We start from the raw sequence: 14,870 nt of genomic DNA, 5'->3' as shown, positions 1-14,870 counted from the left end.
AGCAGTACCAGGAAGAGAAGTAGACGGTAGGCATTGAGACGATGTGTGGACGGCATTGGTAACTGGCATCTAGAGTTGGCTACAGGGCAGGCAGCAGCAGTCACAGCAGGAGGAGGAGGCGTTGGGCTCTGAGATGAAGTGTTGAGGGCATTAGTAACTGGCATCTAGAGTTGGGTACTGGGCAGGCAGCAGCAGTAACAGCATGAGTAGGAGGGGGTAGGCCCTGGGACAAAGTGTGGATGACATCAGTAACTGGCATCTAGAATTGGGTACTGGGCAGGCAGCAGCAGTAATAGCATGAGCAGCTGGCGGTGGGCCCTGAGACGTAATGTGGAAGGCATTAGTAACTGGCATCTAGATTTGGGTACTGGGCAGGCAGCGGTAGTAATAGCATGAGTAGCTGGGGGTGGGCCTGAGACGTAGTGCGGAAGGCATTAGTAACTGGCATCTAGAGCTGGGTACTGGGCAGGCAGCAGCAGTACCAGCAGGAGAAGTAGGCAGTGGGCATTGAGACGATGTGTGGACGGCATTGGTAACTGACATCTAGAGTTGGCTACAGGGCAGGCAGCAGCAGTCACAGCCGGTGGAGGATGTGGTAGGCTCTGAAACGAAGTGTTGACGGCATAAGTCACTGGCATCTAGAGTTGTGTACCAAGCAGGCAGCAGCAGTAACAGCAGGAGGAGCAGGCAGTGGGCCCTGAGACGAAGGCAGCAGTACCAGCCGGAGGAGGAGGGGGTGGGCTGTTAGACAAAGTATGGACAGCATTAGTAACTGGCATCTAGAGTTGGGTACTGGGCAGGCAGCAACAGTAACAGCATTAGGAGGAGGCATTGGCCCTGAGACGTAGTGTGGATGGCATTAGTAACTGGCATCTAGAGTTGGGTACTGGGCAGGCAGCAGCAGTAACCGCAGGAGGAGGGGGCGATGGGCTCTTAGACGATGTGTGGAAGCCGCTAGTAACTGGCATCTAGAGTTGGGTACTGGGCAGGCAACAGTAACAGCAGGAGGAGGAGGCAGTGGGCTCGGAGACAAAGTGTGGATACCATTAGCAACTGGCATCTTGAGCTGGCTACAGGGCAGGCAGCAGCAGTCACAGCAGGAGGAGGCGGCGGGCCCTGAGACGAAGTGTGGACAGCATTAGTAACTGGCGTCTAGAGCTGGGTACTGGGCAGGCAGCAGCAGTAACAGTATGAGGATATGGCGATATTCCCTGAGATGTAGTGTGGATGGCGTTAGTAACTGGCATCTAGAGTTCAGTACTGGGCAGGCAACAGTAACAGCAGGAGGAGGTGGTAGTGGGCTCGGAGACAAAGTGTGGATAACATTAGTAACTGGCATCTAGAGCTGGCTACAGGGCAGGCAGCAGCAGTCACAGCAGGAGGAGGTGGCGGGCTCTGAGACAAAGTGTGGATGGTTAGTAATTGGCATCTAGAGCTGGGTACTGGGCAAGTGGCAGCAGTAACAGCATGAGAAGTAGGCGGTAGGCCCTGAGACGAAGTGTGGACAGCATTAGTAACTGGCGTCTGAAGTTGGGTACTGGGCAAGCATCAGCAGTAACAGTATGAGGATATGGCGATATGCCCTGAGACGTAGTGTGGATAGCGTTAGTAACTGGCCTTTAGAGTTGGGTTCTAGGCAGGTAGCAGCAGTAACGGTATGAGGAGGAGGCGGTGGGTCCTGGGATGGAGTAAGGACGGCATTAGAGGTTGGGGCCATCACCTCTATGGACATTGTAGAAGCAGTAGCTATTGAAGACATCAATGGATGAACGTGTCCATACCTACTATCCAGTGAAACCACATGAAAGGGAATGGGCTTGGTGGAAACAGCAGGGAAATAGAGACATTTTTATGGGTTTTAGGATAGATACCAAGTGCTACCATAATAAAATATATGTATTTTTTAAAAAGAAATACAGAAATTTTTATGGTCTTTTGGTAAGATACCAAGTGCTATCAGAATTAAATATCTGTTTTTTTTAGAAAAATACAGAACATTTTCTAGGTTTTGGGATGGATACCAAGTGCGATAAGAATTAAATATCTGCATTTTTGGAGAGAAATATTGAATTTTTGGGGGGTTTTATTATAGATACCATGTACTATCAGAATTAAATATCTGTATTTTTTTGAGAGAAATACAGATTTTTTATGGGTTTTAGGATAGATACCAAGTGCTATCAGAATTAAATATCTGTATTTTTTGGGGAGATATACAGAAACTTTTATGGGTTTTGGGATAGATACCAAATGCTATCACAATTAAATATCTGTATGTTTTTTTGGAGATATAAAGAAATTTCTCAGGGCTTTTGTATAGGTACCAAGTGTGATCAGAATTAAATATCTGTATTTTTTTATCGATAAACACAGACATTTTTATGGCTTTTGTGATAGATTGCACAATCTATCATAAATTATGATACTTCTTGCAATCTAGCACAAAAGCCAGAAAAATTTCTGTTTTTTTTTATAAAAAATACAGATATTTAATTTTGATCCCACTTGCTATCAAAAAAGCCAGAAAAATTTCTGTATTTATCTATAAAACAATAGAGATATTTCATTCTGATCCCACTTGCTATCTATCAAAAAAGGCAGAAAAATTTTTGTATTTCTCTCACAAAAATACAGATTTAATTCTGATACCATTTGCTATACAAATATTTAATTATGAATCACAGCTCCGTTACACGTTATATAGGCCTCAAAGTAGATCGAGGCAGATTGCCCTGAGGGAGGTCCTCCGTAAAAAAAAAAAAAGCCAGGTATACAGCTACATTTCAAGGTATAGGCCTCAGAGACAGAGTAGAGGTAGAGGACCACGAGGGGTAGGAGTAAATTGAGATGCAGAAGGCTGTGAAAGTGCTCTTCCCATCAAGGTGTGAGCAGGCCGTGCAGCAGTTGCCGACTAATCAGTTCAATCTGCAGAGGTGCTGTTGAAGTCATTACCGATCCAAGCCTTATTCATTTTAATAAAAGTGATTGGGTCAACATTTTCTGCAGAGAGGTGAATGCACTTGTCACTCACTACACCCCCAGCTGCACTAAACGCTCTTTCAGATAACACACTTGCAGCCGGGCAGGCAAGGATCTGATTGGCATGTTCTGCCAGCTTCGGCCACTGCTCAAGCTTGGATAACCAGTAGCGCAGTGGGTCCTGGCTTTGCAGGTTGCAGATGTCCCATGTAGAGCTCAGGTATTCCTGCACCATGACTGAGTAGCGCTGCTAACTGTCATTGTCAACTGCTGAACGACTGGCGGGTTGCTCCTGCTGAAAAAAAGCCTACATAGTTTGGCTTAGATGACCTCCACTGCTGCTGCTGCCACCCATGCCACTTAACGTAGTTTTTTGGCTCCCATGGCTGGTGGAATTGCCATAGGGATCCCTGCTGCTGCTGCTGGCAAACGGAAAGGCTAAGCACAAGTCCCTTACAAGCATTTCTTGGTAGTGCTTCAATTAAGGTCCCCTGTATTGGGGCAAGATGAGTTGTTGTATCTGTTGTATGCGCGGATCTTTGGCTATGCACTCCTGCATGAAGGCTTTCTTGTGGCTCACAAGTTCCCACAGCTGAGGTAAATATGGACCCACACTTCTGTGGGTGGAACAGCAGCACAGGGTCGTCGTCCTCCTTCTCCTCTGCCTGGTTTTGCCATCCACGGAACACGCTGCTTTGTGTTTGGGTGGATGGATTCCATGTACCCTCCATATCCTCCTCTGCCCCTTCTTCCCCTTCTCCTATGATTGCAATGTCTTCCTCATCCACCTTCTCCTCTTCCTAGATTTGCGCTACACTGTGCCTAGTAGGCACGCATTTCTGAGATGTTTGAAAGGTCATCTCTTGCTGCAGCGTCAGCTCTGTGTCGTGTCCGAGATCAACCATTATCTGTTCCAGCAGGCATATGATGAGGATGGTGTCACTGACACAGGCCTGATCTCTGCTGATCATCCTGGTCACCTCTTCAAAAGGTGACAATACAGTGCACAAGTCCTCAATTTGCAGCCACTCTGCAGGGCTGAAGAAAGGTAGTGTAGGTATACGTCTGAAACGAACAGACTCTGTCACGTAATCCACCACCTCTGTCGGTTGTTCAGCCAGCCACTGCAGCTTATTAAAGGTGGAATTCCAACGGGTGGCCACATCAGAAATTAGCGCTGCACCGGCGGATTGAGATTTCGCTGTAAATCCACCAATCTGGCACTGGCTGTGTACGACCGCTGACAATTTTCTGGCCTTCAGCAACAGTGGCTGGAGGCTTGGGTAATTCCTAAGAAAGCGCTATACTATCAGGTTCATGATGAGAGCCAGGCAAGGTACGTTTCTGAGTTTCCTAAAATGAAGGGCAGCACGGTGGCTCAGGGGTTAGCACTCCAGGCTTTGCAGCGCTAGGTCCCAGGTTTGATCCCCAGCCAGGACATTATCTGCATGGAGTTTGCAGGTTCTCCCCGTGTCTGCGTGGGTTTCCTCCGGGTACTCTGGTTTCCTCCCACATCCCAAAAACATGCAGTGAGGTTAATTGGCTTCTCCCTAACAATTGACTAACTCCCTTTGACTTAATGACATATGACTATGATAGGGACAATAGATTGTGAGCTCCTTTGAGGGACAGTTAGTGACACGACTATGGACTATGTACAGCGCTGTGTAATATGATGGTGCTATATAAATACTGTATAATATTAATAATAATAAATTGGCCCCGTTGTCACACATGACCTTGCCTGGCTGGTGTCCGTTGGGAGTTAGCCATATGTTCTCCTGCTTAGAATGGTTGTGCCTGTGTGGCTGAAGGAACTGAGGCTTCGCAACCTCAGGACTTCGTGGCAACGTCTGAATTGTGCACCGAAAAAGAAAACTGTAGGTTGTTGCTGGTGGTGAACAGATGCTGGCCAATGGGAGATGCTGGGTCTCCATGGCAAAGTAGTGTCCCTGGAGGAAGAGGTTGAGGCACATGAGTCAAAGGAGGAGGTGTAAGTGGAGGTTGAGGAGGAGATTGCATGGTGATGTGCTCTGGGCAGAGGAAGGTATGCAGCAGATGCATTTTCCCCTGCTGCCACCGAAGTTACCCAGTGAGCTGTGTAGGAAATATATCTTCCCACTCCATGCTTGCTTGACCAACTGTCGGTTGTCAGGTGCACCTTGCCAGAAACTGAGTGGTGCAGGGCCACGGACACATTGCTCTGCACGTGTTTATGCAAAGCAGGAACACATTTTACTGCAAAATACTGCTGCTTGGGCATAATGTACTGTGGGTTCACGCAGAGGAATGCGTAACGGAATGCATTGGAGTCCAGCTTGTAAGGGAGGAGCTCTAACACAATCACCTGTGCAAGTGCCGCATTGATTAGCTTTGTTTTGGGGTCATTTGGGCCATATTTCTTCTTGCGCTCCAGCATCTGGGGGATGGAAGGTTTGATGCTGCTAATGCTAACCAAAGAAAGATTGGACGATGGGGTAGAAGGTGTAGGGGATAGCAATGATGCCTGGTCTTGACTGCTAGCAATGCAACAAACAACAGCTGATCTGTGTTGGAGCTCCTGATCACCGCTGGTGGAGCCTGAAAACGGTAATGCTCAGCTACATGCCCCACTCAAATTGCTGGCAGCAGCATGGGTAACTTTGGTGGCAGAAGGAGGAAAGGCAGTGGAGAAAGATCTAGCAGTTTGAGCTTGCTTCTTGGGTGGAGGTGGTCGCACAGAGCTCTGTGCTTTGACCAGGTGTTCCGGCCAGGTTACCGGGTGGTGGGTTTTTAAATGTGTACTCATGCAACTTGTTCCAAGTTTGTTTGGGTTTTTGCCTCGTTTAAGTGTTGAGCACACAGTTTGCAGATGACCATAGTGTTGTCATCACTATGGACACTAAAAAATGCCCACACGGGCAAACATCGAACTGGGCCGAAAGGTGCTCTGGAGCTGGTGCTCGTGGTGGTGGTCCGCAGTTGTTGAGGCACTGCTGTGGTGACAGCTATTGTTGGACAACAATATACAATGGACAACTATGACTTGCCTCACTGGTACGTGAAGACTGCAGAGTGTGGGCAGCTTTTACCCTCTTCCTCCCTCTCCCCCTTTGAGGGCACTCTGCAACCAATGCCTATGATGATCTCCTTGTTCGCCCTATGTTGGATCAAGGACATCATCATCATCATCATCAGAGACAGTTTCCCTATATGTGCCGAAAAAAAGCAGCAACCTTTTGGACCCAGTTTCAATTGGCTCGTCTGGCTCAGTGTTGGGGTGAAAAGTAAGTGGGGGGAAAGCCAGTGAACTGACACTCTTCATCAGATGACTGAAACAACTGAGCATCTTCAAGGAATGCTTGTAGCTCCGGCTCTCTAAACCCTCGGTGGGACTCCTCTACGTACTGCTGTACACAAGACTTTCTAGCGGAGGAAGAAGAACTAGGAGGAACAGGTGTATCATAGACTGTTTGGGACACCTGTAAGGCCTGTGTCTGGGACTAAGATGAAGAGTGGGTACAATCACTTGACCCAGGCTGGGTCATGTACTTTACTACCTCTTGTTCAAAGTGCGGTAATATTAGACGTCCACCACCAACAGCAGCGCTTCTTGTTCTCGGGTCTGCAGTTAAAAACAAACTCATACTGCTTTGCTTGCCACCTCTGGCAAAACTGCCCCTTCCTCTTTGGCTGAACATAGTACAAATTTATGTGTGGCTTCACACCCTGCAAAATACTTTGGAGCCAATATGCTTCACAAAGTGTAAATGTTTACAGTAGGTCGATTTTTTTATTTGGGGGGGGGGGGGATTGACACCAAAATTGCAAGTTCGCTGTGTGTGTTTTATGTGGCACTTTCCTTCAGCGGTGATGCTTGTAATATGCAGCACAGTATACAAACTGTACACTGCAGTATACACTGCATCTGTCTGACTGTCTCTCAGTGTGATACTGTGCACGCAGTCAGGGAGGGTACCCTGGCTCTTGCTGCGTGTATGTAACACACTATCTATCTATCATCTATCTATCTATCTATCTGTGAAACACTCTACCTGAGTACAGTAGATTTCAGGACTGCACCAATACAGTACAATCCAACTATCTATCTCACTAATAGTGTGAGTGTGACATAGTAAGAAGTAAAGCACTTCTTTTTTTTTTACTTTGACAAAGCAAGATAAGCAGCACAGAGAGGTTATGATGCTAACAAATCTCCGTCAGGAGTGGTAAATGCAGGCACGCCCTAGCCTTATATAGGCCAATGGCTGCCTGTGTGGCATGCAGTGACAGACAGCCAATCGGCTGCCTGCCACAACAAACATGGAGGAGAGCATCCCTGCTCTTATTGGAGGGCCCTAGGCATTATGGGGGAGGTCCCTAGGCAATGTGGGAGGGCCGAATTTGCAGCCTCGAATGCAGCAAAATTCGGGTCGGGTTGAACCGAATTCAATCAGTAATATTCAGGTCGGACATTAGGACGACCCAAATTTGAACAACAACACTACCTATTTTCTGATTATTCATGTTTGGGCACTATACTCTTTGCTCCTGCAGCTCCTCAGGGCCCACATGTCGGCAGTACCCAGGTCCGATTATGATCCTGTGGTAATAAGGTGTAAATCTTTAATTCCACACTCCAGAACTAGGAGTTGGTCCAGACAAAAGTTTTATCAATGCAGCAATAAACTGGGTCCAATGTTAGCTAAACGTTTGCACTGCTTGGCACTAAAGTCTACACCCATTTCTTTACGTACGCCCACAAAACATCTCACTAGTAATCCTGTTGAAATTCTCCAGGAATTTCAATCGAGACTCTCTCAGTTGTATTGATCCTCCCCCTCGTTTGTGGACTCACTAGCTGAAAAATTATTTGAGTCCATTATTCTACCACATATTCTTACAGCTTATTTAGAATCTTTGCAAACAGCTAAAACAGAGCTGGAAATCAGGTCAGCAATTAATTCTCTAAACACAGGTAAATGCTCAGGGCCTGATGGCTTTTCCCCAAAGTTTTTTAGGAAAATGGTGGATATTATTACGCCTTATATGGCCACTCTTTCAATTGCTTTAAGGAGGGCTCATGTTTTTCTTTGGAAGCTTCTAAGGTTTCTATAGATATGTTACCTAAATCTTCATCTGATCCCCATTCCTGGGCAAATTATAGACCAATTTCATTGCTAAACACAGAAGTCAAAATTTTGGCTAAAATACTTGCCAACTGCATCAACCATTTTTTAGGTTACCTGATGCATAAGGATCAGGTAAGTTTGTCCTTTGGCACCAGGCTGGAGACAATGTATGTAATGTAGTACACCTAAATTTCGCTAACTCATCCCCAGTGACATTGCTCCCTAATTTATGCCCTGTATTGGTAGCATTTGCATAGGGCTCACAGTAAAAAATGCCAAGTCAAAAGCTCTCAATGTATCCTTATCGGAACAAGTTGTTATGTCACTAAAATTAGGTTTTGCTTTCCAATGGGTAGACATTATCCCTTATCTGGGGGTCAATATTTCCTCTTGTTTAACTTCTCATCAGGTATCAGGTAAATCCTCATTTTTTTAAGGAATTATCAAAGTTTTTGTTACCAAAATGACTTATTAACCTAAACTGCTCTATTTTTCGTACGCTTCCAAATCCAGTTCCAGCGCAGGCTCTTCGTTTGGAACAGCAGAACATTTTGAAATTTATCTGGTACCTGCACAGACCTAGAGTATCAGAAAAGGTTTTGTACCTTCCTAGACTATCGGGTGGTTTGTCAGTCAGCATGGCTCCATTGGTAACACTTCACCATATCAAGGAATTACCTATCTGGGCATTATAATTATAATTTAATATGGCTTCCTGCTTCCCAGTGACCATTCATTGAGGACCCCACCTTGTCTTATGTATTAAGCATGTGAGATCGTGAAAAATCTCTGGCAGGTTTAATTTCTCCTCGCACCCTGATGTTAGGTGTGTTACAATGCCTATTATTTAACCCAGCTTTTGACAACCCTCAAGCCCTGGCAGGCTAATTAACCTGTTTGTCATGTATAAGATCTCCTTATCTTTACTTCGGTCACGGCTTTTGCATATTTGAAAGAACATTTGTCCCCCCCAGATAGGGAACTTTTTCGCTATTGTCAAATGGGACGTTTTATTTTATCTTTGTTGAAGGAAATTAAAGGAAATCCCCTTTCCTTGACAGCCTTTGAATCTTGCTGTTTAAGGAACCCACAATTAGCAGGCAGGGTACTTTATCTATATATAGCATTGGTTAGGGCCATATCCCAGAAACTACCTTATATGGGAAAGCAAGAGGCAGACTTGGCAACTACTCTATTCACAGATGACTGGGATGCAATCTGGCAGGCTGTTTCCACAAGCTCCACTAATGTTCTTACACAGGATAATGCATACAATACGATACTTAGTTGGTACATGGTCCTGGCCAGGACTGAAAAATTTGTACCTGGTGGTTCTTCCAGATGTTTTAGAGGTTGTGCAGTGATGGGCACCTTTCTCTATATTTGGTGTTAATGTCCTGTCATTAAGTGTTTATGGATACGCGTGTACAACCATCTTCGCACTTTACTGCAAGTTCCCATATGCAAGAATCCCTGGGAAGCACTACTAAATTACTTTCAGTTTCTAAACAGGTGGACCGGTTGATTTCCCATGTATTTTTTGCAATTAGACAAGGTATAGGCTCAGCTTGGCAGAAGCCCACGTTGAGTTTCGAGGCTGTCATGTCGTGTATCACAGATACTATGATTATGGAGAGGAGGACTGCTGTTGTTAGGAATACCCTTCCTTGTTTCTACAAAGTATGGACTACATGGCTGGACCACCATGCTACTCCTGATCCTGATACCAGGTTGTTACACACTATATATGTAGCATAATCATAGATTTTTCAATTATGTGTCCTATGGCTTTCGGATTTTTGGTATGTCTTGTCTTTATTTTAGTGTGGTATTTTTAAAACAATATATTGCACTTTGAAAAGGATCTAGCAATAGCACTTAAATGATTAAAAACCTTTGTAATGGCAGTGTTGCAGAAAATAGTTAAATAATTATTAGTAAAATAGTAAAATAAGGGAACATTTACAAGGTCTGAGAAAATATACTTAGACCTATTCTTCTACTTCTAAGTCTGACGCTGGTGAGTAGCTTTATGTTTCTACACCTTTTCAAACTATGCAACATGTAAAAGCTTCACTGGTATCTATGGCACCTATGATATATATTGTTTCAGCTGCATATAGATACTTATAAATAATATAATTACTCTCATAGTGTTGGGCCGGTGTGTTCAATGAGAAGAAAAGCCCCTGTGTTGGGGATGGTGTTAGGGGTTTGACCCTATACCCTGTCCATGAAATCTGGTAGTTTTTGTAGTTATTTGTTTCTGCTTTGATTTAAATTTAAAGACCACTTTCCAGAAGTATTGGAACTTTGCCTTTTTCACTCTATCCAATGCACCAATATTCTTTGGACTGGAGTCAGCTTTTATTTTAAAGCAACGAACCATTATTGGACACCTCTTTCTGATGACTTAGATTTTATGTTGGAGAACAAAAAGGCTGTTTGGAGGCTAACAAATTACATTGCTAACAAGATATAGCTACTACAGCCCCATTACTCAATTTTTAAGACTGTAGTAGTGACTCAGGAAAGCAGTATTGATGCTGCAATGTACAAAACCTAAAATCAATGCAGCTCGTGCAAGTGATTTCAAAAGCAGCGTTGCAAAAAGAGCAGAAAAAAGGCACACTAGGCAAAACCAAGCATTTAATTATTCCAGTGTGTGGAATACCAGAATATATCAACAACACTAAATTCGGATGCAGATATTCTGGTTAAAAGTCATATTTGAACAGTGTTTGGAAGCACAAGACTACAATACCTCCAATCCTCTAGTTTTGGGTTACCCAAATGATAATATTCAAAGCTGTGCCAGAGCTATTTTAGTGCCATGATTGCACTAAAATTTCTAATACTGAAATGGGGATACCTTTTAAACAAAAAAGCTTAAATATATTTATTTTGCCTGCAACAGATGACTATCTCAAGCTTTTATAGACTGTAATAATTAATGCTGTATAGCTGCCAGGGTTTGGTAAGGTTTAGATTACTAACGCAGCATTGTTAATGTGCATTCTAATTGACAGCATAATGAGTATTAAGTTTCCTAATTAGTTGTATGATCAGCATTAATGTAGGCTGACTCATTGACTCACAAATGGCTTATTTGTAGTGTTGGTCGAATATCTCACTATTCCATTTAACAGCTATTTGATCGAAAAGTGAGATTTTGTTCGGCTGATCAAATGACAAATTCGAACACCATTGAAGTCAATGGTGAGAGAATTCAGGTAAATATTAGGGAGTATTAAGGGCACTAGTTGAAAGTGTTCTTGGATATGGTTTCTCTGTCCAAGAACACAGGGAGTCCTGTGTTTGTGGATACAGAAACTCTATCCAGGAACACATACTACAGGACTGCAACAGCGATCCTGATTGCTGTTGCTAGTAGTATGTGTTCTTGGATAGAGTTTTTCTATCCAAGAACACAGGGCACTAGATGTGATGAATGGGGAAACTTGACCCTATTCAACCTCTAGTGCCCAGGGATTGCCTGCAGTCACAGCTATGACCGCAAAGTTCCCACGGTCATGTGACCATGGGAACTGAACTGCAGATCAACTCTGCAGTTGCACGACGCCTCTATGATCCCCGGGGCACTACAGGTTAATTATCCTATAGTGCCCCAGGGATTGCACACTCTTCTCAATGATTGTAGACACTGCAATCATTGAGAAGATGCCCCACAAGTATCCCTTACTGTAACACACTTTCCAGCACAGTAATATGATACATTTGTTACATTTCCTCAATTTCCTCACTCAATAAATTAATTTAGCATTAAGTTGTTTTTTTACATTTGTTTACACACATTTTTTACATTTTTTTTTTTCATTTCTTGGGTTAATATAGTGAAACAATCTTTAACTGATTTCTTTAAAGTGGACCTTCCAGACACCTTTTAGGTCCCATGGATACATTCCTGACATTTCACAATATTTAAACAGAGTATTCTTTTTAAGGAAATTTCCCCGTTAAGCTCCAACTCGGTGGTTTTGTCTAGGATGAAATTATGTGATCAGTCTGCAGCAGGCAGAAAGAATAATTTCTACCAATGATCCGCTTAGAACATTGTTTACTATAAAAGTCACAATGGATATGATTTAATAAAGCCCCCCCCCAGGCTGGAGAACATACACTTTCATCAGTGAAGCTGGGTGAACCAAGGTATTTGCTATTTGTTAGCAAATGTTTTCAATCCTTGAACAGATCCATTCCAGGTTTGCTGTATCACCCAGGTTCACTGATGAAAAAGTGTATCTTCTCCAGCTTTGGAAAGCTTTATTAAATCAGGCCCACTGAGTGTGAGAACATGAAGCAGCAGGGGATGATCTGTGCAGACATTTATAAACAGAACCAAGAGCTGCACAGGTCTCCGAGCATCTCTGTCCAGTAAGTAGATGTTTATATATATATACATATATATATATATATATATATATATATATATATAGCACTTTCCTTTTGGAGAGAAAAAAGTTAGGGTATCGTCTGGGCAAGAAGGGCGCTCTCTGTGAGAGACAATAAATACCTGAAGTGTTACACTGATATGTATTTTAGCATGCATTGAGCTCTCTGCGCGAACCAGGTGATATAGCAGCCCTAACTGGAGCAAATCCCCTTACCCACTTTCCTCACTCCATGATCCTGACTTGAGACTTTTAAGTGAATCTCCCGGTGGATCTAATCATGCATCCTCATAAACACAGGAGAAAAAAAGGGCCTGCTTGATCTCTGTAACCTTACATGGGTTGACATACTGCAGCGGGATTAGCTCCCCCAGCTCCTTATGGTAAAAGAGGAGGATCCCTCTTATGTTGTTTCTGTTGGAGGTACAACATCTTACAGCTTAGTCTATTGCTGGATTGACTGCAGTTCATAATTATAACACTGGATGTCGCTGTTACTAATTCTTACTTGTGGTTTTCTCTCTCTCTGTTTTTCTATGATGTGTTACATATATCCTGTGTCATTCACTATGTAAGACTTTCCATTTTTGCATGCATGTTCCAAAAAAAGACAAGTTCTGTTAACCCACAATGGCTGTTCTAGGTTGACTCCACTACGCCCAGCAATCATACTCTGCAACAGGTTATGGGCCCAGTCACCGGATAAAGCCTAGTGACCCGGCACTGCCCAGGCAGAACAAAGCCCCGAACGGGAGAAAGTGTGGCTGACGCGGAGATCAATATAAGGAAGCTTTCCAGAGACATCTCTAGACAAGTAAGGCTGTTTATATATATAAAGGAGGGAGAGTGGCCGGAAACTCAGAAGTTAAACTCTCAGTGGTCAAGCTGAACAATGACAATTATCAGCTATGGAAGTATAAAGTGGGAATGCTGTTATCCAGAGATGACTTGTGGGAGGTTACCACCACAGGACAATGATCAGGACTGGGACAAGAAAAACAGACAGACACGGCCCATTATAAACTTACTAGTGGAGGATGATCAGCTCATTCACATACGCCATAAGAGCACAGCGAAAGGTATGTGGGATGTACTGAAAAGACTGCATAAAAAATCCAGTTTAAACGGCTGGTAAAACTTTACAAAATGAGGCTCAGCAGAGAACAGGACATGCAGGAGCATATAAATGCCATGCTAGAAGTGATTGCACAACTCAGATCAATCGGGGAGAATATAACAGACAATCACGCTGCAGCCATGTTGTTATGCAGTTTACCGGATACATATACTGCACTGATTAATGCGCTGAAGACAGGGCCTGAAACAGATCTGACACTAGCATTTGAAAAAAACAGGCTCAGAGATGAGTATCAGTGAAGAAAGGAATTAGTGCATGACTCCACAGAAACTGACACCAGAACCACTCTTAAAACTACTGACGCAAGGTTACACAGAAAGGAGACTAGGGTGTGTTTTAGATTCCACAAACAGGGACGCAAAAAGAAAGACTGTACTATATTGAAAGCAGAGCAAATGAGACAGCATCCCTCATATACTAAACAAAAGGTCAAAGCCACAATCTCTGATCCATGGGAAGGAAACTGGAATTGCCACATTTAAAGTGACAGACAACCATAAATGTCAAGGCTGGTGCATCGACTCGGGGGCAACCAGTCAAACGACAAATGATAGAAGTTTTTTCACAGAACAGGATATGGGCACGGGACCCTTGTATGCACTGATGATGCGGGACACAATTTAGCTATATCAGTGAAAGATGAGCTTTATGTTCCTGATCTAGATGGAGCACTCTTATCTGTGAAGCATCTAATAGCTAGAGTACTCACTGTAAAATTCCAAGGTGACACGTGTTCTATCCTGGACGGCAAGCGAACAATAGAAATTGCCAAGCTGGATGATCATCTGTATAATGTCAAAACAGTGAAGGAAAAGGTGAGACTATGCACACATAAGCATAATGACTGCATACACATGTGGCACAGGCGTCTAGGTCACAGACACCCAGAATGTATACAAGAACTACAAAAGAGGAGTCTGACAAAGGACCTAACGGTATCCCCTTGTCCAGTTACTGTTAAGTGTATATGTTGCATAAAATCCAAAGCTACAAGAGCAACACTTCCCAAAGTCAGTCAGAAGAGAGCTTCAAGACCACTTGACCTAGTTCACAGTGATGTATGTGGTCCTCTAAACCCACCTACACCTGGAGGCAACAGGTACATAGTGACTTTCATAGATGACTATTCAAGATACACAGTCACCTCCCTCATGCAACACAAGAGTGAAGTTCTTGATAAATTACAAGACTATGTAGTAAAGACCAGCAACAAGTTTCAGAGGAAGCCTA

This window comes from Pyxicephalus adspersus, chromosome Z (assembly GCF_032062135.1).
Source record: "Pyxicephalus adspersus chromosome Z, UCB_Pads_2.0, whole genome shotgun sequence".
Taxonomy (NCBI): domain Eukaryota; kingdom Metazoa; phylum Chordata; class Amphibia; order Anura; family Pyxicephalidae; genus Pyxicephalus; species Pyxicephalus adspersus.
This window is presented reverse-complemented; position numbering follows the sequence as displayed.